This window comes from Simochromis diagramma, unplaced genomic scaffold (genome assembly GCF_900408965.1).
Source record: "Simochromis diagramma unplaced genomic scaffold, fSimDia1.1 OVJJ01000321.1, whole genome shotgun sequence".
NCBI lineage: Eukaryota > Metazoa > Chordata > Actinopteri > Cichliformes > Cichlidae > Simochromis > Simochromis diagramma.
In genome coordinates, this window is record NW_024386772.1 from 3,973,143 (window position 1) to 4,000,662 (window position 27,520).

General features: G+C 42.5%; 1 protein-coding gene across 3 annotated transcripts in view; it reads right to left on the reverse strand.

The window, feature by feature from the left end:
• lrrc4ba (leucine rich repeat containing 4Ba) overlaps window positions 1-22,455 on the reverse strand; it is a 46,552-nt gene extending 24,097 nt beyond the window's left edge. The window contains exon 1 of one of the 3 annotated variants that reach the window (XM_040043532.1): window positions 22,301-22,455. The gene's annotated coding sequence lies outside the window, so the exon portion shown is untranslated. Of the gene's footprint in view, window positions 1-13,360; window positions 13,422-20,276; window positions 20,610-22,300 lie in introns of those variants that run through there. The other 2 variants (XM_040043526.1, XM_040043539.1) reach the window with 2 other exon arrangements.
• Between the last annotated feature and the right edge of the window lie 5,065 nt (window positions 22,456-27,520).

The window sequence follows — 27,520 nt, forward strand, 5'->3', positions numbered from 1 at the left end:
ATTCGAATTAGATTGAGTCAATACGTGTTTGATAGCAGATATCATTAAATGGCTGGTATGTTGTAATAGGAGAGAAGGGAGACTGTGAGTGGGAGAGAAGGTGGAGAATTTGGTTTCGAGAGCAAATTCCTATTATCACAGATGAAACAAGCCCAAAGCACGCTGAAGCTGAGATATGCATCTGCAAAGACAAACATGGAAGTACATTCATCGGCATCCCGAGATATGTAATCTTATCAGTCCTTATGAGGTACACGGAATTAATGTCAAAGGACTTCTTTATGCTTTACAGTCAAAATCAAATCATTTTTTCGGCTTGCTAGCTAATCATAATGTACTCCAGTTTAATTAACCCCTTAATGAGGAGTGGGCAGTATATAGGGGTCGCTTATCTTATTTGGGATTTCATGTTTTAATTATCATCAAATAGAATCATAGTAGCTAACTGTGTAAGAGAAACAGATAGAAATCAAAGAAAGATCCAAAACTATAAAATATAACCTGACTATATGTATGTCCTCTGCTTAGTTTCACTTAGACTGTCAGATTTTGATTAATAAAAAAAAAACAAAAAACTAAGAGGTCTAGGAAATTTGTAGTCGAAGGGTGTGGAGGGGGTATATTTGCTGTTTTTGAAATTTGCTTAGTTCCACTGATTTCTCAGGTTTGGATGAGTTGGTAAAAATAACAAAGTGCAGGGAAAAAAGTAATTTTTGGCATTTAAATGTGGCAGTGTGTGAATGTGAGAGTGAATGAATAGTGGAGTTGTACAGCGCTTTGAGGTTCTCGAAAAGCGCTATATAAATGCAATCCATTATTATTATTATTATTAAAAAAAGAAGCAACCCTAGACAACTCTTTAGCACAAAAAGTTTAGTTTAGTTTAGTTTAGTGAACCTAAGGGCAGGATAAATAATGTACAAAACACACCCTTATTAACACAAATGATACCACAGTTATTTAAGCAAATCCAATACACCTCTCAAATTTATGCGTTAATTGCAATTAAAAATAGTGCGTTAAAAAAATAACACATTTAATCACACTTTGCATTCCAAGCAAAGGGGAACTTTTGTCAATGCACGACTTCCTGGTATACCGATTTTACCGATGCACCCATCAGAGCTACAAAGAATCAGAACAAAGCGTATTGCTAGGACTGACCAGAGGCAAGTTTAATTTCAAAAGACTACCCAACAGAAGCCTTGATAAAAGTGTGATTTTGTGCAAACTGTGCAAAAAAGGAGTTGGCATACCATCGAAGCACTTCAACCTTACGTCACCATCTAAATGCAAAACATGTTGCAGCGAGCACAGAAACTGTGGGAACTGTTAGCACTAGCAGTGCCAGTTCGGCAGCCCAAATAACTGGCTTCAGGACCAAAATTAGTAAGTCAACATTGGACAAACTTACAAATTCTCTCACAAAATGGATTGCTCTGGACTGTAGACCACTATCAGTGGTAGAAGATAGAAGCAAGCAAAATTAGATGCATTACAGACAGCCCTGCTAATATGGAGGAACTACACCAGGAGCAAACAAGACTGGGGCAACAGAAAGAACCAATCATACAGGATGTTTCCACACAGTGGAATTCAACGCTGGATATGGTTTCTCGTCTACTAAAGAATCAAGAGGCTGTTTTTGTTGCTTTAGACAAACAAAAGCACAAACTCCATCAGAGCTGGTAATACTCCAAAAGCTGGCAACTGTTCTTGAGCAATGCAGGTAAATAAAACTATTTTTAACTTATTGTTACTGTTTCTTCAAAAAGCTATATAGTTGAGTTATTGTGTAGATTAATAATTACTTTCTTGAACTGTCTACTACAGATTTGTGGTTTTATCTGCTTTCTGCCATCTGCATCACATCATGGAGGTCTCCAATGATGAAAAAACTGGAGGTGCTATACGTTGGGCTATGTCCTTTGTGAAAGCAGTCTTGGATTTCACCAGTCTGTGCTGCTAGGCGGTAAGCTTGTTGCAATTCAGTTTAATTATGTATCTGTGATCCGTCAAGCATCTTTGTGTCTCATCCTTGAATGTGAAACAGATGTCCATGGGCAACAGGGCCTCTCTACCAAACATACGCAAGTAGGGTGAGTACCCGGTTGCTTCATTCTGTGTGCAATTGTACATGTGTACTACATGACTGATGGAATGATTACACATGTATTTCTTCTTGGGATCCAAGGTTGCCACAATGGAAAGTAACGTCCGGTTAAATCTCTCCGGCTGTGGATCTCCTTGGGGATGATAAAGGGTTGTCCGGGATTTCAGATTCCTTACACTCTTAGAAGATCTTGAATCAGCTTACTCTCGAAATCACGTCCCTGGTCCAAATGTATTCATGCCGGAAGTCCATAATGCACTGCTTACAGAGGGTCTTGGCTACCGTAAAGGCTTTTTGGTCTTTAGCTGGAAAAGTCTGTGCCTACCTGGTAAAATGATCAGTCTCCACCAGAATGTTAGCATATCCCTGGGAGTCTGGCTCTAGGGATAGAACATTGATACACACAAGATCTAGAGGCCCACTGCTGGTGATCTGGTTCAATGGTGCAGCTCGTGGTGTAGGTGCTTTGCGCGCAACACATCTTCCACAATTCCTGATGTACCACTCACCCTAGGCCAGAAGAATTGATATCGTATGAGCTCCACAGTCTTGTCAACCCTCAGGTGACCTGGCTCATCATGAAGCGATCTAAGCACCATGGCAACATCCTCTCGGGGTAGTACAAGCTGCTGTATTTCCTTCCAAGGTTGTCTCTGTACTTTTCTGTAGAGTACTCCATCAGTGATTACCAACTTGTTGGCCTATCATTGAAGCAACGTGGCTTCTGGATTAGCATCTTTGTCGAAAGAAAAGGGAATCTCTCCATTAATGGATTTCTTTACGGGAGCAATCACTGAATCATTGTCTTGTGATTTGATAAGCTCGGCTTTGCTGGGTTTATCTGGGTCAAACACCCATAGTCCAGATGAGTGGGGAAAACAAAACACTCTGGGAGTGCCTCGGAGGAAACCCCTAAAGACTCGGCAAAGCTGAATATCCCTCCTCCTGCCAGCTTCCTACAGGAGCTTACACAGAGCTTTGACACTGTCCAAGGGCACGGTTTTCCAGTCAGTGTTCTCCATTGTTAAGGGATTGCGTGATAACATGTCAGCATCAATATTGCTCCTTCTACGTTGATACTGGAGAGCAAAATCGTATGTTGCCAAAAATTCAGGCTGGTGCACGGGGTAGTTTTTCTCTGACGAGCTAAGCTTTCAGCTAGCAAAGGCAAGCGCAGGACCCAAACCCTGAAGGCTAGCATCTATGTGTAACACATAGGGCTTGGCTGGGTCTGCGAATGCCAAAACAGGTACGATTGTAAGAGAATGTATTTGGGTCGTGCTTGGGTCTGTCACGGTACCCTTCTCTGACACTATGTGTCCAACATATGTCACCTGTGGCCTGCAGAACTGACATTTGTCAATGGACAATTTTAGGCCAGTCTCTTCCAGTCTGTCAAGAACTTTGATTAGTCTCTGCTCATGTTCTTCCAAAGTTCTTCCGAACACGATCAAATCGTCAAGGTACACTATGACCTCAATCATGTGCATGTCTCCCACTGCTTTCTCCATTACTCTTTGAAAGGTCGCGGGAGCTCCTGTTATCCCCTGGGGCATCCTCTCAAATTGAAAGAATCCCAAAGGACATATGAAAGCAGTCTTCTCCTTGTCCTCTTCTGCCATGGGAATTTGGTAGTATCCACTACGCAAATCCAAGACAGAGAACCACCTGCTGCCAGACAAACAGTCCAACGCCTCGTCAATGCGAGGAACTGTGTATTGAATAGTACAGGGACAGTTCTGCGATTCAGGGTCCGATAGTCCACACACATGCGCAACCGCCCCGTTTTCTTTCGTGCCAAGACGATGGGGGAAGCATAAGGACTCCTTGATTTTTTTTATTATTCCTGCTGCCAGAAGTCCTTGAAGGTGGTTGTGTAAGTCATCTAAATCAGCTGGGGCGACACGGCGGGACCGCTCTCGGAAGGGGGTATGGTCAGCTAGACGGATGTGATGTTGCACTCCTTTAGCCAAACCCACATCCCATTCCTCCGTCGAGAAAACTTTGCCTCTCTCTGCAAGTTTCTATTCTGCTAGAATCAATATTTACTTAAAAACTTTGTTCACACATCATTTGAGATATAAAAAAAAATTAAATTACATTACATTACAAAAAGATTAAAAGCTCATTAATATTTCTGTAGTGGCGAATTTCTGTCCCAAGCTTTGAAAAAATAATTCTTCCCCTTCTTAATGTGAGCTGTCCAGGTTTATTTCTGACTCATACATACAAACAAAGCTATCATATCACAATGTCATAGTCAAAAAACTGTTTGCTGCAACAGCGCACATTTCCAATGCTGTGCTGGCTCATTCTATTCCACTACCACACGTACGGCATACAGTGCTCATCTTACCCAACACAAATTAAACACACAGTATATATTTTCCTCATAACATCTTATACAAATCAAACATGTAACACAATAAACCAAACAGTACCGAAAATATTCTTCTATGGATTGGCTCTAACAATTTCCATCGTCAAATAATAAAACTGATTTCTGGTTTAACTAAATACACAAGGCAGTATTAATTTTGACCCGTTTTCATTTTCACTCCTGTTATTTGTGTTCCAGTTGAGTTACATTTATTTAACCTTTGTCCTTAGCTGAGCTTTTTAACATGCAATGGGTTAAAAAAAAATACAGTTTTCATTCTCATATAATACAGAACACACAAAATATAAAAACTACAATAAATACACAAAACAGGGTACACTGTTTTAAATATATCTCTGAAAAGTAATACTTTAATTTATTAATAGATAAAACAGCTACAGTCCTACTTTGCTCTTCGACAACCCCTAACCTTTACAGGGAAAGAGCTCATATCTGTAATTAATATGATTGCCTTTTATTGTCTAAATTTAGGTGTGTAGAGTGATATTTTATAGTTGTCATGCTTCAAGTCACTCTGTTACTGTCTTATCTTTAGCAATATCTAAGATAAACGCCTTGCAGGCAGCCTGTTGTTACATTTAAGGACTAATTTTAAAGACGCACACACACAAATGAATAAGACTCTCAAAGCTAAGTAGGCTGTATTTTTTTAAGATGTGACAATGATGCCACTGAAGAGGCTTTTCAGAGCCTGACTGCATCAGGATAGGAGTTGTAATAAATATGACATTTTTATAATATCAATGGTAGTGAATTCACTTTTTATGTCTTATAATGTCTTGTTTCCACTTGAGCTAAACTGTAATTTTGTGCTCTTTGGCGTAACCTACAGAAGGTCAATAGAGCTTATGGTGGTGTGATAAACTATTAATTAGACAATAATAATCCCCCCACCCCCCCAAACCCATTTTCTCCCTATTCAATAAACTCCTTAATGTGATCTCATGACAGGACATGCAGTCTGAGATGATGTTACGCTCTCGCAATTTGGTGTAGTTTGCTGCAATAAATGATTCCGTTTGGTTATCGGAGTATTATTACAATAAGCGCTTATTTTTAGAAAAGAGCATAAAAGCCTGATTAGGTTATTCTTAAACTGGAGCATTCAGCGTTCCACATTTTAATCACCACTCATCCTTGTCAAATAGGATATACTGCAGCCCCCTCTGCACCACATCCGTCTCCTACCTCGCCCTCCTACTCAAAATGTCCAAAGACACGGTGTTACTCTCATTAGGATGCTGAATGCAGAGAGGAGCCCTGATCTATTCAGAATTGCTCCTACAAGAGCGGGGACCTCCTCCCCTTCAGAGGGGGCATAGAGCTCCAGATTAAAAGTCACTGTGTTCACCACCCTGCTAAAGCACTCCCATTAACAGACATTACATTACCTACCCCACATGTTCAAATCTCTAACTGGGGGCTTCATACCACTTGTCATTACATGCTGGGATAAAAGTCTTTTTAATGTTAACATCGTCACATTCACTACGCCACCTCCCTACTTCAAATGAAATCCACTTATTACTGTCCGTTCTGTGGCTCTGCCTAGTCGGGACGCCGATTTTGTGAACAATTAATCCGTATTTAAGGTTGTTAAGTGTGTTGATACACTGAATTCCTGCGCGCTGAGGGGAGAAGCCAAAGCCAGCAGCTAATCAAAATGTCTCTCAGCGATTTACAGAGCAATGCAAACTGCACTTTTTTTTTTCCTTTGGAGGGGTAGGTGGGGGGGTTACACTAAAACCTTTTCCCAGTGTTTCTGAGCTGAGCGTTAGTTGCTCCCAGCTGTTTTGGAGAGGAGGACTTGGTTCAGCATTTCTGGGTTTCACGCTGCCCTCGCTTTCCTTTTTTTGTAGTTTTTTTAGCTCAGTGTAGAATTTCTTGCAGGAGGTCACACTATAGCATGTCAACTCTGACTCCATGTGGCTGTTTATGTGTGTGACATTTCTGTGATGGGGTCAGACTATGCCGTGTTCAGTGCGTGTATCATCATATTTTTTTGGTCAGTGTACAATGTGCATGAGCAAAGTTGAACTGGTTTCTTTAAAAGAAACAAAGTTGTAGTACATCTGGAACACTGTATCCGTTGCTCACTCTTAACAAATATAATAAACAGAATACTGGCACTTATAATAAATATTGTTTTTTGTATTTTTATTTATACATGAGTTACTGCCATCATCAGCTCAATCCAAAAAACAATAATGTGCCATTTTGCTGAAACAAACATTAATCATTGCATCTGCATGCCCTGGATTGAAGTCAATGAAAAAAAGTAATCCTCAAAAAGTAAAAGGTACTATGTCATTTACAATTAAAAGTTAGGTTCAAACAAACACAAAGGGAAGTTTTGCTTTTTGTTGCTTGCACTATAGTCCAGCAGTCAGCTGGTGGAGGCACTGAAAGATCTGACAGAGTGTTTGGAAATTTGTCAGCATGAACTGACCACCAAATTGGATGGGTGTGTTTGGATGAGTATGAGGTCTGTGTGCGATAGAGGTGGAATATTTCCAACTGAAGCAGACATGTTTCCATGATGCACAAATTGATACTGGTTCACGTCTTTATATGCATCATGTGAACATATTTGGTCCCAGCATACTATATCGGAAATTTCTTTTTAAATATGTATATGTGTGAAGGTGTATGCTGTATTATAATTGGGACATGTGAATAAATATAATTATAAGTGTTTTGTAAAGACAGACAATACAGAATAAAACTGTGACCACAATCTATAAAACAACTGAGCAAAACACGTTATTTCTCTCAGGCATCAGATGGATAACCAGTGAACCATGTAGGGCAAAGGTGGACAATTAATTTTTGCAAGAAGCCTCATGAGAAACTGTGACCATTATGGAGGTCCACACCAACAACTTTATACAGATATAAAATTATTATTGACCAGAACTGAGTCCATCTTATTGGTGCAGCCTTCCACAACAGTCCCAGTTTTTATGTGACCCCTTGGGCAAATTAATTGTCCACCCCTAAAGTAAGGGAGGGTTAGAGTTGCATTTTAGCCACATGCTAAACAAAAAAAGATTCAGAAACTATACAATTCTACCTTTTAAATCAGATTTCTAACACAGATTTTTTACAGTTTTTTTTTTACATCTACATGACTGAATATGCTAAACAGATTTTTAAAAACTGAAATAAAGGGGTAGATGTAAACCTAACCGTGTCACCATCACAAACTCTGGGGTCACTGGTGACCAGGTGGAGGTTAAGAGTTTAAAATGGATAACAGGAAACAATTCAGTGATTTTTTTTTTTAACAGAAATGTGTTTGTATCCCATTTTAGGTGGAGGTACCATTGAGATGTAAGGAAATACACTTTATGGACAACTGAATATAGGATTGTCAAATAAATGGATACAATTGATACAAATTACTATTGGATTCGATGCTCATTTGCAACAGTATCAATACCAACAGGCAGGCACACAGCCCCTCCCCTCACTAGCAGCTGAACACATGAGCAGCAGTCACCACACTGACCGACACTTTTTGAGACAACGTGAGAGGTCAGCATAGCTCCAGTTTCAACAATGTTAAACTCATAAGTGTTAAGCTGGCAGGAGCAACATTAGCCATCTGTTATAATTCGTTATCATTAAGGCAGCAGTTAGCAGCTACAGCTAATAACAAAACCATAATGTTAATGTGGGAGCCAGGAAGCAAACATTATCAGTCCAGCCCATAGATTATGTTAATTTAACAGGATAACATAATTATTTGAGTCTAAAAGGTGTAACTTCCCTCCTAAAGTCCCAGATAGATGCTGAGAGAAGTCAACCAACAACTAGAAAGAAACAGTGGCAGCCTACCTTGACAACTCCATGTGAGCAGCATCTGACGTCAGTTTGAGTGTTTGAAATTTTGCCTCTTTTTCATATTTTATATTTTGTTGTTTTTGGTACTGAAAATGGTTTTGAAATTGGGTTTGAAATTCTAGTATCGTGACAACACTATCCTCTTACACACGGAGTTGCTAGCGCAGTTATCTTTCACTCCTCCATAATTACATGTTCAGCTAAAGATGAATTGATGCTGGTTTGTTACAGTTGTTACAGGGGTGTAATCTGCCTGTCATAACTTAGATTACCATGTGTAATTCTTGCTCTGTATTATTGTCATTTTCTAAAATAATCCACTGATTTTTCGCAGCCCTCTATTTGCTTTGCTGGTTTATGTAACAGGATGCATCTGTTAGGGAACAAAAATATTTTTATCTGGATACAAATGGAGATGACTATTTGTTTTTCTTCATTGACACTTCTCAATTTATTGCATTAAAGTGGGTGTTCTGCAATCACTTGTGATAATAGTGACGTGCAGCAGTTGGCTGTCACAGTCACATTATGCTTTTATCATTATGATTCTTAGTTTGGACTAAATACAGACGCTGCAGTTTGGCAATAAATTGTAATATCTGACATTTTTTGAGGTTTTAACAAGAACCTGAAGGCATCAAGTTTATCTATGTTTCATAGGAGTCTACATTTAGTACTGCATTACTGCTCATGAAAATTATATCATTTATATATTTTTCACATCACACTGAAGTCGCGTCAAACTAATGTGCATAATGTCTTTCCGCATGAGGCTTGGCAAGTATAAGTACTCCTATAAAACTCTAATATTTGGGATATTTTTTGTTTGGCAGTTTTACAGATGAGTTAGAATTTTGTCGCTCTTAATATTTAACTGTTAACACTCCTTTATCCCTAAAAATCGACCTTTTTCTGCATATGAACATGGTCAAATTTGCAAATAATGAGGTGAGCGTATGTATAAGTAACAGTTGGTGCTGAAATTTCAGACTGCTCCAAACATTTCGTTTGAAACCATTTTTTTCTGCTAGTTGATGTTTTTAATTTCATTGAGCCAAAGGTCCCTAAAATAGTCACATCAGGCACACATCTGGTTGTGAGCACACAACCCCCATCCACCTGATGTTTATGAGGCACAGCCAATCAGAAGAAGGACAAATTAAAGGGAGAGGATGTAGGATAAATAATGATCATTCTGAACTGTGAATCATGCAAAAGTACTCTTAGTACAGTAGTGAAGTCTTTAAAAACAATGGAGCTGGACATGCTTGCAGGCATTATATATGTAAAAGTCTTCTGTTGAACAGAATGTGTAGATTAAAATATATATAGATCTTTGGGGATATTAGCTATAACAGTTCTGCTGATAGGTTTGATCCTTGATCATTTTCTTTTAGAAAAATATATTGCCTTCACAGATTTCCAGTATCAGTGCAGCTGCTTATTATTTAGAGTCTGAACACAGTGTAGGAAAAAAAAACCAGGCCTGTATATGACTCAGGTGTGTAAAAGCTCGACTATTAGTTTGACGTCATTGTTGTATAACGACAAAAACATGCCAGAATTGATAATAGCGGGTAATAAGCTTGGAGGCGTTCAATTCCGATAGATGGGATAATTTGGAAATGGTTCTCAGCTGCCATTCCCATCAATGACAGAAAAGGTCACACACTACTGTTTTGCTTATTAAAACTACACAGAAGGCAACTTATTTCTGTGATACTGGTAAAGTGGTGTTAATTAATTAATTTGTTTTGTTTTGGGTGTTGTTTTTTTTTGTTTTTTGTGGTCATTTCAAATACAGTTTCCCCTGGGCATGTTAAAGCAGTGGTTCTCAAATAGCCAGTTTAGAGCCTGCGTATGATTGAGGACTGCATGGGGAAAATGGACACATCAGTGAAAACACTTTCAGTTAGAGTGTGTACCATGTCTGCTCAGCACAGTGCTTTATGTTGTTAATAATCATTTTCATACTGGTTTAGAGTTTTTCAACCATATCCAAGGTGGCTGTTTTTTAATATTGACAGTATCTGTCAATGTTAGGAAGATTTAACCTGCTTCGATGACTAAAACAGGGGAACTGAAATTACAGACATACTCTGTTAGTTTCCTGCTGGGCTGCAATATCATGGTATGACATGAACTATGTGATAACATGATTGCATTGTTATCTTAGGCCTCAGTCCTAGTAGGCGTAGAGATTACTTTACAACCCCGAGGCAACCACTGTTTGCAGGGAAAACTGGTTAGTCAGTGGTTGTTGGAAGTTGCTGGTAGGTGAAATGAGTAGCTAAAGATTCGGTCATGCAGGCCTAAAGTCTAGTGCAGGGGTAGGCAACTCCAGGCCTCGAGTGCTGGCGTCCTGCAGGTTTTAGATCTCACCCTGGGTCAACACACCTGAATCAAATGATTAGTTCATTACCAGTCCTCTGGAGAATTAGCAGTTAAATGGTGGTGAAACTGTGGAAAGTGGAATGCAAATCAGAAATAAAGCTGGTTTGCCTTCAAAGCGAAAATGGGACTTTTTAAAATGTACTGGTTGCAGCAGTAAGTCACAAGTTTTACTTTGACATTTTTCACTTTCCCGTTTGCGTTGCCCTTTCACTACTGCCTGGTGAGTAGTTGGCAAGCGTTTGCAGATAAGTTGGCATCTTTGATACAAACCACAGTGACTTGCTGGCTACCAAAGCCATCACATGGAGGTTTTTGGTTCTGCACTCTCTTTGAAATCTATTTCATCTACTGACAGCGACCAGTCGCCATCCAGTCAGCTGTTATACATTTTTCCCTAGCGACTTGTGGTTGCCAGGTGATCACCGACCAGTATCTAGGCCTGTGTGCAGAGGCCTTAAGAGGTCAAAACTCCAGCTAGACTTCAATTACTCGACCAACATATTTGACTTTTTGTCTTATCAGAGCACATCATCAAAACCAATCTTATTTAAGATGTTATAGACAACATTTTACATAGGACGGGTACAAAGTCGGAAAAAAAAACAGTCATCTACATTCACAAAGATATATGAAAGTTAAACATCTACAAGGATGGGCTGATATGGTCAAGTGATTTCAGGCCAATCACAGACAAAGGGGAGTGTCCAAGAAGAAACATGGGTGGAATGATGTTTAAATTTTGCTCCATAATGTCTTTGGACGTCAACACCAAGTGAGCACACAGTTTTGTATTTTTGGTACCTATACTTATTTTATTTAAAAAGTTGATATGTTTCCATTTTGACCCCGACAAAAAGCCACAAGCCAAAATATGTCCGTCAAGTGAGTGTTGCTGGAGTTTTTCTCTCTTCTGACTTTATTCTCTCCTCAGTGCATCTTGGAAGTGGGTGAATTTGTGCCAAAGACCTCTATTTATTTATTTTTTTCATTCTTATGAAAAAATTATGATAGCAAGGGCTGCACTTTGAGAACCATATGCTAAAGGACAAAATACACTTCAGCATTTCCACTGCTAAGGGAGCTTAATGGTTTGCACTATTTAGGTAGTGGCAAAGCCCCAGAGTGTGGACTGTTTGCTGTGTATAAATGTAATGGCTGGAGCCTGGTTTGATGCACATCCATGTATCAGGACAAAGCTCGCTGCATCTCTAATTGGAGTGAGGAGTCACTGCGATTCAACAATGCTGTGCAACAGCCCCACTTTGAAGTTAACAAGAGCGTTTTTTTATATGTAACAATAAGTCGAGTCCCCCACACACTTACATCATTTACACACACACACACACTCCAAGCTAGCCGCTCCGACTGAGCACCTTTAATCAGAAAAACGTTTGTTTCTAATTAGAACAAGTAATGTCATTACAAGTCTTCCTTTACTACTCAAGGTCAAAGTGAAGGTCATCAATACATGATTTCACAAATGGAGTTGTGGACTCTCTTCCAGCTACATAGTGTAGAGTAAAAATGAGCAAATGCCTGAGAAATAATGAGAACAGCAACAGTTTAAAATAAAAACGATTAAGATATTAACTGCCTGTGCAAGTGAAGTGCTATTCTTTAAAGCAAAGGAGAATGCTATGACTGCACATGTTCTATTCGAAAAACATTTTCTGTTACATGACTGCAACACACCACATAACTGTCTGCTCACTATAAAGAAAAATAAATTAGATTAGTTATAAAATGATGATGCTGTCATATTGCTGGTGTTTTGCACATTAACAACATACAGAACAAAGTGAATTATTTAACCAAAGGAGTTCTCTGCAACATATGATGCCAGATTTTACACTGGAACAAGGCTCAGCGTTTAACTCGGACAACACGGGTGGAAAAAGGGAGAATAAGTATTTACTAAGTGTCGTGCAACATGTGGAGCAGAGGTGGGTACACTTTTATTTTGTGTGCATCTGTGTGAATGTCTCTGGCGAATCCTCGCGGTTTTACGCATAAACCTTCGTCTTTTTCCCAAACAAACCGACGCCGTGTGCGTTCATGAGTGAGTGATAAGCAACACGCTCTCGGCCCCCATCCATTCAGGCCTCGCCCCAGCCTTCTCTATGAGTGACACACTGACTAATACACAGACAGATAAACACTCACACTGACAAACACGATAAGGCTTTGCCCACAAAACACTGACACGGACTGACTGATGGACGTCTCCATGGAGACTAGTCACCAAGACTGACACAATGTCTCTCGCCGCTGAGCGCCGTGCCAACTGAATCAGAGAGGTGAGGGAGAAGAAATGGAGATAGAAGGCGCGATAAATAGTGTGCAGCACCAGAAAGATTACAAAACAGCGTTGAAATGTTCCGGCCTGCGTGTGGATGCAGTGCAGATCTGCTCTAAAGCGCCACGTGATCGTCTTCGCTGCCCTCCGATCGGCTCCTCTCACACCTCAGTCTCACCCCATCACTTACACCTCTCCATCACTTTCCCCCCTTCACACTCCTCTTCTCTCTCTCTACCTCCTTTGTGCTCGTCTCCTCGCCCCGCTTTCCTCTCTCTACACCTAAGGCATGTTTATTTCCACACCTCACCTCCTCTGCTGATTTCTCCACCCTTCTTCCTCTGCAGGTTCTTCTCTCCAGCCCATCTCTCTCCCTCTCTGTCTCATTCCCCCCTCTCTCCCTCTCTCTTACTCTCTCCCACGCTGTGCGAAATGGAAGCTCTCACAGAGACCTGAGGTTGCCATAGTAACCTGCCATAGTAACCACTCACCATCTTGCGTCTCTCCGTCACATCGGCGGGGGCTCGGGGCGTCCGCGGCCCTGCTCTGCAGCTCCCAAAGCGGGGTGTGAGTTCGCTAAACCCTGCAGTGTGGAACCGTGGAACAGTCCCTGGATCGAATCTGATTTTGGCCAAACAAAAACTCTAAATGACTACGCCTCTAAGAGGAGAAATAACTGCGTGATAACTGAAAAAAACAACAACTATTTTATCTTCGGATTTGTTTGATCGGTCAGGTCACTGCAAACCCACAGCTGAGAGGAAAAATACAACCATTAAAGGAACAGTTCACTCCAAAATCAAAGATACATGCCCGTCCTCTAGACTGTAGTGTTGTTCATCCATCTAAATTAATCTAGTATGAGTGCCCTGCTTTTAAAGCTATCAGCTGTTCAGATGCCTGCCTTCTCTTGGATGTATTAGAACTAAACGGCACTCGCCTTGTGGTACTCAAAAATCCAAACTCAACAGCAATGCCAGAATTCATGACCCGGGTACTCTAAAAGCCCACAAACTTTGATGTGAGCAGTTTCATTTAGTAACTATTTTTTTTACTTTTTTTTTCTCTCGCACTATGCACCACTGCTCTGTCACTCTTAGAAGCTCTACTCATCCAGTGAACACAGCAGAGAGAGGGAGACCTCTGTTCCTGTGCCAGGAGAAGTCGTCGTGATGCTGACCAGAGTTTTTTTTTTTTTTGCAATGCCTTTAAAAGAAATCCTCTACAGGGGTGTGAAAAGTCGCTTAATCTCCCAGCAAAGTCGCTAAGTTAGCAGCAGTGAGGTCATCTGAAGTGTGATGCTCACTACTGGGAGTGTGAGGGAGGTCAGTCACACAAGCTCTGAGTATACAGTCAACATTTTATAAAAAAATAACCAAATCTGAAAATTCAGAAGTAAATACTCAACAAATGGATATCCAAATGATTTAGTATTTGGCACAGTCTAATTTTTGGTCTTCATCTACCTGCAAAGACAGGTGAATACCCATGACTGCAGCATGGGTATTCATCATATTAGCTAACTGGATGTTTTCTGGATTGGCCGATGTAGACAGTAGAAAGAAAATAGCTCCTAAGGTGAAACTGATCACAGCAAGGTTTGTGGATTTTTAAAAAATTAGTATTTTTTTGATAAATGTATCATGACTTCTGGAAAGAGAATTTTACGACTTCAATGGTATTTTGTCATGAGTGTAACAGATCTGTTTTTCCTTCTCCTTGTGGGATGTTTGGTTCGGGTGGTTTAGTGTGTCGATATATGATAACTGAAATGTGCAGGTACTTGGACATGATTGATGTGCCATCTTTCGGCTTGCAGATGATTGGCTCCAGGCTGAGGACAGTCTGGTGCCATCGTGGGCAGAGATTTATTCATCTTCCTCCTATTCCAACCTGCCACACGTGTTTCCACCTGTAGCTTTTGCTATGCGGTTTGCTTGATAGACTGAAGGAGTTTGTAGTGGTGGGATGCTGTTTCTTTTGACATGTTTTCCCCATGCTGGGCAGGTAAGTTTATGTATTTTGGTTTATTCCTATCAGTTAGGTCGCCTTCGGTATATTTCTTTAGATAGAACTCTTGGTTATTTTGGTCTTTGGTCACTTTAAAGATAACTATATCAAGTTCAACAAGTTGTTTCTGTGCCTCATCGGGAAAACTAAGATTCTTCACGTTTCTCAACCACCCCACTTTTGCACTTTGAGCACCACAAGGCAAGTAAGGTCTAGTTTTTTGGTATTCATGAGAGGGCAGACATAATATCTCCAAAAGTACATAGCAGCTCACACCAAAGCAATCTAGATAGATTGGTCTGGGATGTTCTAACTCTTTAAGTCTCTATTCTAACAGAAAAGTTCAAACTAAGCCTCACTGAGGCTTTAGTATGGGAAGTGCCTTACCATATCAACTGTTTTGAGTTTGATAGAGAAATTTGAGCCTGAACACCTCGCCACTGCACCACCCAATCTGAAAGCTACCACAAGAGAAATATGCAAGAGGGGCACAATATATAAATAAACCAGTACAACTGAGTCAACACTCTACATATATCGCGGGGAGTCCGGGGACTTGGAAAACAAACAGTGAAGACGTGCACAGGTTCATGTGATGGCACCGAGAGTAATCGTCCTAACCATACAGCAGAATCTGCGATTTATCACAGCGATGGCGCGTAGCTTTGCTAACTGCCTCCTCTGGGGCCCTTAACGGCCTCCAGGGACGGCTGCTGGCATGTCTTATCGCCCACCCCCACCTCAGGAGCCGCCATCTCACAGTGACATCAGCACAGCCCCCATTGCTGCCCCTGAAAATACGACAACCTCCAACCAGCTACAAAAAGGACGTTTGGATTACGTGTCATCTTGTGCGACAGCATGCCCACGCTTCTCTCCAGGCATCTCATTGTGATCTCTCAGAGCGCCGTGGAAACCAAACCTGTCTGTGTCAGGCTTGAATCACATGTAAAAACAACAGCGGGAGGAAGAAAAAAAAGAGCGAGAGAGAGAGAAAAAACATTTAGCATCACACTTTGGTCATCAGGATTATAATTTCATGCTTCTGTTTCTTGCCATCTCCATCATCAATATTTATACTGTCATCATCATCAGCATCAGTATGCCACAACTGTTGTGCCTCCGGCCGGCACAGCCAGCCAGTGAGGCAGACAGAGGAGGAAAGGCCTCAGCCCGACTCTGCAATGCTGTATTGAACTCTTATGCCACCACTGACCCGAAACAAACTCCCTCAAGACTCTGTGCATAGATGCAGCCAAGCCGGCAGTAGCTGTAAAGCAGGGTGGTCATTGAGGCTTGACCGCCTTCATTACCCAATCACATTTACTAATACTTAATCTAACCAGGAGAAGATAATATCTCTTCTATTTGCCAAACTCAATATCAGACACTCAGAGCTGACCGCTCTCTCTGGCGAGCTCATTTCAGACAGCACAAACCGAAACTGCATCCTGACTGCCACTCACGGTGACACGAGGAAGAAACAGCCGCTTTCAGCCATCTTTACTAGGAGATGATCGGATTTTCGAGCACCTCCAGGCAGCTCTCCCAATGTGCCTTCATGAACTCATGAGGTAGGAGGGGGAAGGAATCGCCTTAGTTCATTTTTTCAGGCGTCGCTCTTCACTTTAGGTCATGATGAGAATATACTCCTCAGGGGAAATCTCACCATTTCTAATTATGTCAATTCAATGGATTATAGCTTTCATTTTGTGTCATTAACCATTGCCAATCTTCCAACTATTATTCAATAATTAATGTCTGGACAATCATCATGTTCCCCAAAGGGCCAACACCCAGGCCTGGACAGAAGACTCAATCAAACCAATCATGGCTAATTATACCCACCGCGCCATCATAGGGAGCTTAGCATTTCTGCTCTGCACGGGTCAGTGCTCATGCACTCCCTGCCCCCTGGTTGCGGGGATTCAAATTGTGCCACATCATGCACAAAAACAGAATCTCGGATATCCAGGTTCTGGCGTGGCGTGAGCACGTGGCGACTGTGTGCGATACGATCCCAGCGTCTCAGATGGGTCCCTCGTCGTGCTGCATTTTGAGCTGAACGCCGGAGGTTCCTCCCGCAATTCTCTGCCTCTCTTGGCTGATCGGCGACTCTCCCTTCACCCTTCAACCCGTGTACATCAGCAAGTCTTGCAGCCATCAATCAGTGACACCGCCGCTCTATGAAGAGATCAGCGGCCAGCTTGCCCTGATTAGAACAGTTTAAGTGTCATCTATAATCTCTATCTGGCTCTGGCTCTTTGTCACAGAAATGAGTGCGTGTGCATAAACACACAGGTATGCACAAACTCAGGCAGACACCATATTTAGGGCAACAGTTACTCCCTTTGCATTCTAATGTAGCAGCGAATTAATGCAGTCCATTGTCCTTTTACAGTAAGGGGACAAAGAAAGGCAAACTACACTTTAACCAGATTAAAAGCACCCTGGCTTCATTTGGGAGATGCACAAATCATTGGGACAACATTTTAGGGGGCAGTCATTTATATGCTGGACTCCTCTCATGCCCTTTGCCACCTAGGGTGTTTGTTTTTGAAGGATTTGCTTCGACTTTTCTATATCTCCTCTGGAAATAATCCGCAATGGGTCCACTATTCCGACAACGTTAGAGCAGTGGGGGGCTGAGCATTATCTCAAAGTCACACCTTCCCTCTAGGCCAGGTGTGCAGGTGTAATTTACCATGTCCCTGTTAACCTGCTTGCTTGTTTTCATCAAGCTCATCGGCCATGCATAAGTGGTGTGCCTAGGAAATTAAAGAGCAGCTTGGCCTGATTCCTCAAATGACTGAAATTGCTCAGCCGGTGCTTAATTTGTGACACAGGAAGGAGTCAGTGGGATGTGTGTGTCTGTGTGTTAAATTTATCAGGTGACAGTTGAAATTTGCAAGATGACCCACATGCTATTTCTTTTTTTAAGTGGTCAGACTGTAGAAGAGGTTCAGAAAATCCTTCAGGAAAGTGTTGACTGCTATATTTTATTTTATTTATTTTTCCACCTTTCGCACATTTTAGAATTAAAAAGAAAATCTGCCAAATGTCCTTCCTTTTGGTTGCCGACAATTTAGACCTTGGAGCTACCAGTGTCTAAATGTTCCCGTTACATGAACAGAGTCCATGAAGAGGAAATCAGATGAATAAAACATTCCACCTGCATCCCATTTAACTAATCTGTGTTAACCTTTCCTTGTGAATCGTGACATTGTTCAATTTTAATAACATGCATATTAGGTCAAGAGGTGTCATGACTTTGCACCTTCAGGACTTCATAGAGATCTGACCTACTGTAAGTTGTGCATTAGATTCCCCCTATTTCAAGGTCTTTACTCATTCAGTACAGGGTCTTCTTGATTTTATTTAAAATTAAAATCCCAATAATGAGGATCACAAGAAATCACGTCCCCCCATCCATAAAAACCACATCACAGAAGCTAAATAGACTGCTGTCTTGTTTGAGTGGTCACATTCTCATATGTGGCTGTCTTTCAGTAAGTGAGGTAACGCTTCGGTTTGTGGGGTTGGTGGGAGGAGGGTAGCAGCAAAGTTCAAGATGAACAAATTCCGGTGACATTCCGGCCTGGCTTTTGCGGCAGTGAGATGCCTTGATATTTTGAAGCGCTGCCCCGAGCTGGAGCACCTTGGCTTTAAATGCGATATCATGTGACAAGCTTTTCATGAAGCCCGAACCTTGCAGTTACTGGTGCTGTTGTAAATACAGTTCACGATCAGCTAAGAAAGAAGCCTCGCTACCTCACTATTGACCATAAACCAATATGATTGGATGAAATACATGCTTTTATGAGCAACATAAAAACTTACCATCCTCTTAAAGTTTTACGTCTCTAGGCTTATTTTGGATCCAATAGAAAGGATGTGCAGTGGAATGAGGGCCCATAAATGGTATATGTCGTGGTCATTTGCTCGACTGTTTTAGCTACAATGGTGTAGAAATTTATAGGTACTGTAAAGAGCTTTGAATTGTGGGGTGTAAAATGCAAGCAGCAAACAGTCCTGCTTTAGCAGTATGAGAGGATGGGAGGAAATCCATACTGACACAAGCCATCTTCCAGTTAAAAAAACACACCTACTTCTTCTGAACCTCCCTGAAATTCGGCTTCATTTTCTTCCTTCCAGGCATGCAAATCTGCTAAAACGTACACTGTTGGAGGGGCTTCTCGGTGCATCAACACCCCCTTCCCCTTCCCACACATAACTACAGACACACGCAGATCCTTCCAACCTTTTTCTTGTCTAATCCTGCCCCAGTGCCCCAGTTCACCTTCCTACACCCCATTAATAACCTATTCTGTCTGTCATAAAACTCAGGAGATCATCCAGCTGGTCCACAGCACACACATTGCCAGCAATCTCCTCCCGCTAGTCCCAGTCGGTTCGGATTTCTCTCAAACACTGCACATTAGCATTTAAATCCCCTCATAACCATATCATTGTGTTGCAGATAGAGGCAGTAGATCTTCATTCATCAGTCCTAATCTATCTGCTCCTTGTTCTCAGCCGGAGGGGCCCCAGGCTCTGACTCAGAGCTTAACCCACCGCGCGTAAGCCGCAAGGTGCCTGCGCATTTTCCTCCAAATCTGGGGTCATCAACAGGGGCCAGCGAGGGTAACTGAAGCCCAACACACACACATTAACATTGTAAACTGGTCCGATTAGGGGGGGTTTAATTGAGTATATTTGAGTGAAAGCTGCGCGTTAAACGGATCATATATTAAGCCCTGTCAACAGCTTGTGCTACAGTGGATGCTCCTCTTATCGCCAAGGTTAGATTAACTTGTGCTGAAAAAGCACACAGAACACAAACAGAAACAAGAAACACATCCCAAGGAGCTGGTGCAAAGTTTGAACTGCGCATACGGACCAAATCCAATCATGCAAATCAATAGAATTGAATCGATTCCCTGTGACACACGTCTGTCTTGTTGTCACGCGTAATTCCTGGATATCAGCCACCTTTAGAGGCCTCTCTCGGATTCCAAACGAGGACAGTTCCCAAATCACATCCGGTCATGATACACGCGGATTTCCAACATATTAGTAGTTTGTAGCGCGTGAAATGCACTTAACTGTCCGCCAGACTCTCTCTCGCGCGCACACACACACAAGCGGACACACCAGACAAACACCAGAATGTCACGAAACTGCACCCGGACTCTGAATGTCATCGAGACACTTACCTTTATTTTATTATGCTACCATCAAGTCCTGAAACACATCTTCGCTCAAAGCGCGCGTGTCGGTACTCCGAGAGCTCTCACCTTCCCAAATAACAGCGTATTCCACTGCAGAGCCGCCGACGCTGTCTTCTCTCCCTCCTCTCGCTCTCCTCTCTCTCTCTCTCCTCCGTCTCCCTCACTGTTTCTTCTCTCTCTCTCTCCCTTTCTCTCTTTTTCTCTCTCCCTCTCTGATTGATTCACCCTTTCCAAGTGCTGCGCTTCTACCGCTGGTAATGAGAATTGTCTCAGACATCTTCAGGTGGATGGAACCACTGGTCGATTCAGAGGGGATGGGCTACACTGCCGGGACAGTTTTTCTTTTAAAAAATAAATAAAATAAAATAAAAAAATAAATAAATAAATAAATATATTGTTATTTTAAATTCTTACTTTTGAAGCAAAAAAAATGTTAAATGAGTGATTTGCGTTAGTCTGCGTTGCACATAAAACCTAAACAGTCAGTTGCAAACGCGCTCGTAGCATTAAACAACCTATTAATAACGCAAAAATGGGATTACATAATAAATAAATGCATCCAATGTAACAGTAATTATCACCTTCCTATGTGTTATGATTATAATTAGTCACAGGAACCCACACTTTCGTTGCATTTCACTATTCAGCTGCGGTGTTTTCTTACATTTGATCCCAGAGACAGTCACGCACGTGTCCATATGCTCGCATAATCTCTATAAAATGACGGTGATGGTGCTGTTTACTGCTTGTTACAAGGAACACTGCTGCTTGGTCGGTTCCCTTGGCAACACTCACGCACACGCAGTGCTGAGCCCCACCTGTACAGCGCTACCTCGTTGGATTTGAGTCCTGCTGCCATTGTGGATCCCGTCGTACGTGTGGCATATACAGTATGCGTGCGGGTATATTGATTGGCATCCTAAGATGGAGGAAAGGAGGGGTATTGTGTTGGGCGCGGGGGGTTGAGCGTGTTTATTTCCCAGAAATTAACTTTCCTTTTTAAAGAATGTGAGCACTAATGTGATTGGTTTCAGGTGATGACAGTTTGGGCAAAGCCTCTCCGGGGATAGGTTATTAAATGGGGGAGTGAGGTGAGGTTTAAGGTCAGGTTAAGGTTGGAGGTCTGCTCGGGGTTGAGTTGTCAATCACTTCAGCAAGATATTAGCGGGGAGATGTGCGCGAGAGGGCGGGTGGGTGGTTGAGCGTGTGTCCATCAGATAACAGAGGGTAAGAGGGAAGAGGGGATGAGTGTGTGAGTGCTGTGGGGGGATTCAGACGGGTGATTAGTGCTGGATTGATAATGTTCTATATCGAGACTCAGTGGATCACTCTTCTCACATTCTTGCACCTCAACGCCAGCACTTCATCACAGGCACGTGTTTTCATGCACACACTCCTCACACACGTGTCTTCCTTCCAGCACTGCTCCCGGCTATCGCACACACACACACATATACACACATACAGGCATGATTTAGATGGGGATCAGGGTTATGACTGACCCCTGCATATTTAGTCTGGATGCAGCAACAGGGTGGCCAACCTGTTCCTCTCTCTTATTAAACATTGCACAGTGCACACTCTACGTGGCCTTGGCTGCTCTCTTCCACTTTATGCACAATATGTTCTCGCTCACTTGACCCCCACCCCCCACTTCCCCACCCCCCCACACACAAACAGCCCCACGCTCTGCAGTGAGGGTCTAGCAGCATCCACGCTCTGTCCCAGTCCTCTGTAATTCCAACAACAACGGCTCTCGCTCAGTGCTTTTTGCATTGCGTCGCTCCTTCGCCCTTCTCTCCACCCCACCCTCCCTCCTCCCCTGCTGCCTTCCTGCCTCCCTCCCTCTCGCTCTCTCTCTCTCTATTAAATTTCCAGTCACACAACAGTGCAGTGGATATCCCTCCCTCTCTCTAACTCTCACACACTCTCCACCAACACGTCCCTCCTTCCCTCCCTACTCCCTGTCCTCCTCTCCCTCCTCTCCCTCCTCCCTCCCACATACATACCTCAGTAGTCTGTGGAGGTGTTGTCGTCGTCCCGGATCTCTCCCTAACGCTCGCTCTTGATATTGACTGTTCTCTCCCCTCCTTCACTTTGAACCTCTCAATCTCGCTCACTCTTGATATAAGGCTGCTCTCTTTTCACCTCCAGTTGTCTCACCTCCCCCCCTCTCTCCCTTTCTCCTCCCTCCTTGCCTCATTATTTAAAAGAGCCCCCTCACATTTCCTCCTCTTCCTCCCCATCCCACCCTGTTTGTATCTCTGTACTGCAGTGTCTGCTCAGGCTATATGGTATGGAGTATAACCTTCCCTCCCCTCCCCTCTCTCTCCCTCTCTCCCTCGCTGTGGTGGGTGTGCGGGGCTCGCTCTATCAGGCCAGACTTTAACTGACTGATTGAGTGGACACCACAGGCCGATAAATGAATAAAGATGGGAGCCACTGTGAGGATTAATGTGCCTCATATGAAGACAAAAAGCTTGCCATCTAGTATTTCTGCCTCTGCCCTGTGGATGAGGTTGCTCACGCCTTCTGTGCTCTGCCTTGTATTGCTCTGTGTTATGCTGTGCTGGCATATTGGTTGAGAGATGTGCAGGGGCTCTCTTTGCCCTGGGTTATGTTTAGGTCCTTTGGCCTCGGCGGTAGTTGCTGTGCCGGGGTGAAACCTCTGCCATCGCCTTACTGCGCTGGAATGGCGTGGTGAGAGGAACTGGGGCAGATATGCCGGTGGTGTAGGGAACAGGCCTCCTGCCTTTCTCCTCCTGCCGCTCCCTTCTCACATGCTGTCTCAAGACTGAACTCTTCGCAGCCTCCGAGGCCCTAACAGAGCCCTGATCCGTATCTGATGGCGAAACAGCACGCCACAGGCTGCAGAGATCCTAACCCGTTTGATACCAAATTGAACATTCTGGCTGTCGTGACAAGCAAGCAAGGGTTGAATGCTCCGGCGCTTATGGCAGTGTAGACCCTGAAACACTTGGCTTTCACCCACAGAAAAACAAGAAGCTCCTTTAAACACAAAGTTAACCAAGCCTGTATCTGCAACACTAAAGCTAATACTCCTCCCTTATCACTAACAGCCCTATCTGGCAACCGCATCCATTAGGGCTCAATGGAGACATTGATCCTCCCACACCCAGGCCAAGTGGACCTCGACCACAAAGCTCCTGAAGACAGATCCAATTGTAGGTGTTATACGCTGCTCTTACCTGCATCCTTTTCCTCATCGTCTCTCCACATGCACCCTAATCTCATCATCACATCTTCAAACATGACCACCGCAACTCATTCGCACTACGTGGTGAGGCTGAATAATAAGACATGTCTCTCGTGCCTTTCTGTCTCTCGCTCCTGTCAACACCTCCTCCGGCAGGGCGTAAAGCAAACTCTGCCACAGGCCTATAAACCCCATTATGCCGAGCAGTACTTCTTGCACCATGCTGTATAATCTTCATCTCTAGCTTATAGCCAGGCCAAACTGGCCCTTAAACTGGTCCGCTGCTTTCCTCGCGGTGGCAACGCAGACAGCAATAACCAAAATGTCACCCAGCCATCAACATTTTAATTTCAGGCCCAAACCACTTTGCAGTAAAAAGTGGTCAAACAGCACAGACTATGGGCATACTGTGTGTGAGGATGTGTCCCGGCACGTAAGGGTAACTGCACTTAATATGTGTAATCGTCTTTTTAATGCAAATGTCATAAATCTATATGAGGCACACAAAAGAAAATATCTTTACTCAAATGCTTGATATTGGAATGTTCGGTATAAAGCACTGAGTTGTTTTATGGTTAACTTGCACGTTTCATATCACATTCAGTGTCTTTGTTCCACTTTCATATGCCAGTATTTTAAAGAAACCCATTCTAAAGGTACTTGTTTTAATTTCCCGTTTTTGAAAAATGTTTAAACTATTCCAAAGTGAACTAAACTAATCAACAAAATCTTGCAGAAACAGCTGCTGTTACTGTACATCCAAAAATCAAACAAAGCCCAAATGGTGCCAGGTTGTACTTTCCTTTACTAACAATTTGTACCACAGGACAGTGCAGTGTGATTTTAACCAGGCAAGGCGTTAAAATGCAAAATTTAACAATATGTATTATATATAATTAAAGTAGAAGAATTTATTTTAAAACCTTTTTAACAAATCTACAGGTAAAAAGCTTAGAAGGTCAATTCTGCAGAGGGGGACCGCAAAAAGGACATTTAAAAGTTAGCACGCAAAGAAAAAATGTTCTTCTTCTGATGCCCAGAAAACACAACTGGGTCCATCCATGCATTTGATTAATTCTTTATCCAATTCAGGTAGAAAGGGTGGAGAAAGAGCGAAAAAGAATATTATTGTGTTGGAGCTAAAAGCACCAAGAGGAGACGAGTATATGGAGGAGAGTGGCAGGGTCAAGGAGTGCCAGAAGCAAGGCTGGAGGGCAAGGTACTTCTCTGGGTGCTTCGTGGGACAGTTGCTCTGCCAGGCCTACACTGGGCTTGGCATCACAGGAGAGAGAAAAGGCTACAGAGAAAGCGTCAAGATGGCTGATGACAAAGAGTGGATATTTGTGGGCAGCTGCCAGGGCAGAAGTTGCGGTCTGATTAATCCTGGCTGTGTCGCCTGGCTGAGGGTGTATCACGGTTGCATCAGAAGGGCATCCAGTTTAAAATCTTTGCCTAATCAAACATGCATATCATCAACAATATCATTTTCATACTGGATTGGTTGGAGCCTGGGATGAAACACCAACTGGCTCTAGTGCTGTTGGCCAACAGGGTGCCAGTGGGAGACAAAGAAAGAGGAACGGGGGAAAGTATGGTAGAAGGACGACTCGTGAATGTAGTGAAGAAGGACATGCAGAGAGGTGGTGTGACAAAAGAGGACACTAGGGACAGGGTGAGACAGAGGCAGACAATCTGCTTTAGTGATACCTAAAGGGAGCAACCAAAAGAAGAAGAAGAAAAAACATGTCTTTGGACTGTGGGAGAAGGCTGGAGTACACAGAGAGAACACACAGGCACAGGGAGAAACTCCACACAGGGAAGCCCCAGTTGGCCTGTGGCTTCATCTCAGAACATTTTTGCTGTCAGATGACAGTACTGCACCTCGGTGCAACAGGTATCAAATCAAAGTGTAACTGTAAAAGACCAGCTTTTAACATGGAAATTCTACAAAAACAAACTGTTTCCCCAGAGCCATTACCAGCGTCTGCACCTCTGTGCTACTATTCACAACACTAGTTGAGAAATTGTCTCAAATTTGAAACAGTTTCAGGAGATGTCTGGAAACTAGCTGGATATTCAAAACATATTTCTAAATATGCATGAATTGTTTTATTTTACAGAACATGTTTGACCAGAAGCTGCATGAACTTGCTGAGCACTTGTGGCCATAGGAAGTTTAGTTAGAAACTTTCCCTCCAAAAAAAATTCAGCACTGCATGTAAATGCGACAGAAGCTTTGCCAGAAGCCAGAGGCCAGACGGAGAACGGTGAATTTATGAGCTGCTTGTTTGATAATTTAGCAAAAGGTCTTAAACAGACCCAAATGCACAACACCAAAGAGGCACACAGTTACAATTCACTAGCGTTTTAGTAGGTAAAAGTGAATGCTTTGACATGAATTGAGCTGCGGTTTGGGGAAGGAATCGAAAGGGGACTGGCGATGGCTCCCAGGCCTGGCAGATCCCCATGTACTAAATAGAAATGAAGAAGTTAAAGAATTGAGAACAAGGAGGGAGGGAGGGTGGGGCACATAAATGAACAGCTTGCAGAACAGGGGGAACCTATGTAGATGACAACCGGAAGGAGCGTGTTTGGAGGCGTGGTCCTGCTCCTGAAATTCCGATACATAATCTCAAAGAGAGAGAGAGAGAGAGAGATTTCCATCAATGCGATATTCCAACTAGATTTAACAAGGAAATAAAACTCTAAAAGAGGAAAACAGGAAGTTACTGCAAGGCAGATAACACACTGAGGCATGAAGACAGGGAGAGGGGAACATGAAAACTAGAACTACAAAGGAGCACAACAACTAGTTGAATTATTAAAAAAAGGATCAGGACCACATATGTACTTTTTGTTGTCTATACATATTTTTGGGAAACTTGACTGTACTCGGTGTGTTGTGGAATATCAAAAGCTCAGTTACTTCTGCTGACAAGCTTAGCTTTTCTTTTTAATATAATTTGTTTTTGTCATTTGACCCAGAATTAGAGAACGTGAACTTTTCTTTTTACTGCAGTCACATAAGATCTCCCCGGAGAAAACGTGTTTCACTCTGAACATGAGATTTTTATAAGGTTTGATGTGTGACAACACTGCTCAGCTTGACAAAAGCATCTATCCTCTCTCCGAGGTGTACGCATCCACACATCAAACAATCTTAACGTCTTAAAAGCGTACTATACAACTGCACAGAGCAAGTTTACGTATCCTTCCATTATCTGGCTTCACTTACCCTAACGTCGGCACGTCTCAGAAAGGTGGTTATCTATTTAATAAGTTAACCCAGGGTTCATCAATCTAGGTAGAAGCATGTTCATATGAAAAGGGTGGTTTTGGCAGCTTCTGACCAATCACAGCTGTAGACAGGCCTACTGACAGCTTAGCCCTGGACTTAAAACTACAATCATGGAAAAATATAAAGAGGTAAAACACAGAATACAGACCAACAGCAACACAGCTGCTGCAGACAAATCTGCGGTATCAGTGTCTGTAACAGGACAAGCACAGTGCAGCCATGTAGTATTGAAAACACACTGTATGAATGCTGGAAAAGATCGACTATATTAGGTTTAACCTATTTGAAGACCAGACAGAGTGCTGGTAAAAATGCAGACTGTGTAAGTAAACAAACTTATCAGCACTTATCATCTCTTTTATTTATACGTGGGATGTATTAATCTGATGGATTACAATCGTAATTTCATTGGGGGCATGCACTGAAGCTGCTTGTCTGAATCATGACATCGGTGAGCGTTGTCATTTTTACACTGCGTAAATTTGAAAACACACTTTGAAAAAATTGCTAAAAACAGACATTTGCTCGCCGATGTCAAAGCTTTTAGCTCGGTGGTAAGTTGAGGAATCAAACGTGGTTGTATTTAAGACATCATTATTCACAAAACATAGACTACATGCTTATTCTTTCAGCTGCAGCTGCAGTGAAATTTAATCGTCTGGGTATAAAAACAATAAATACAAAATACTGGCGGTTCTTCACTACCAGACACAC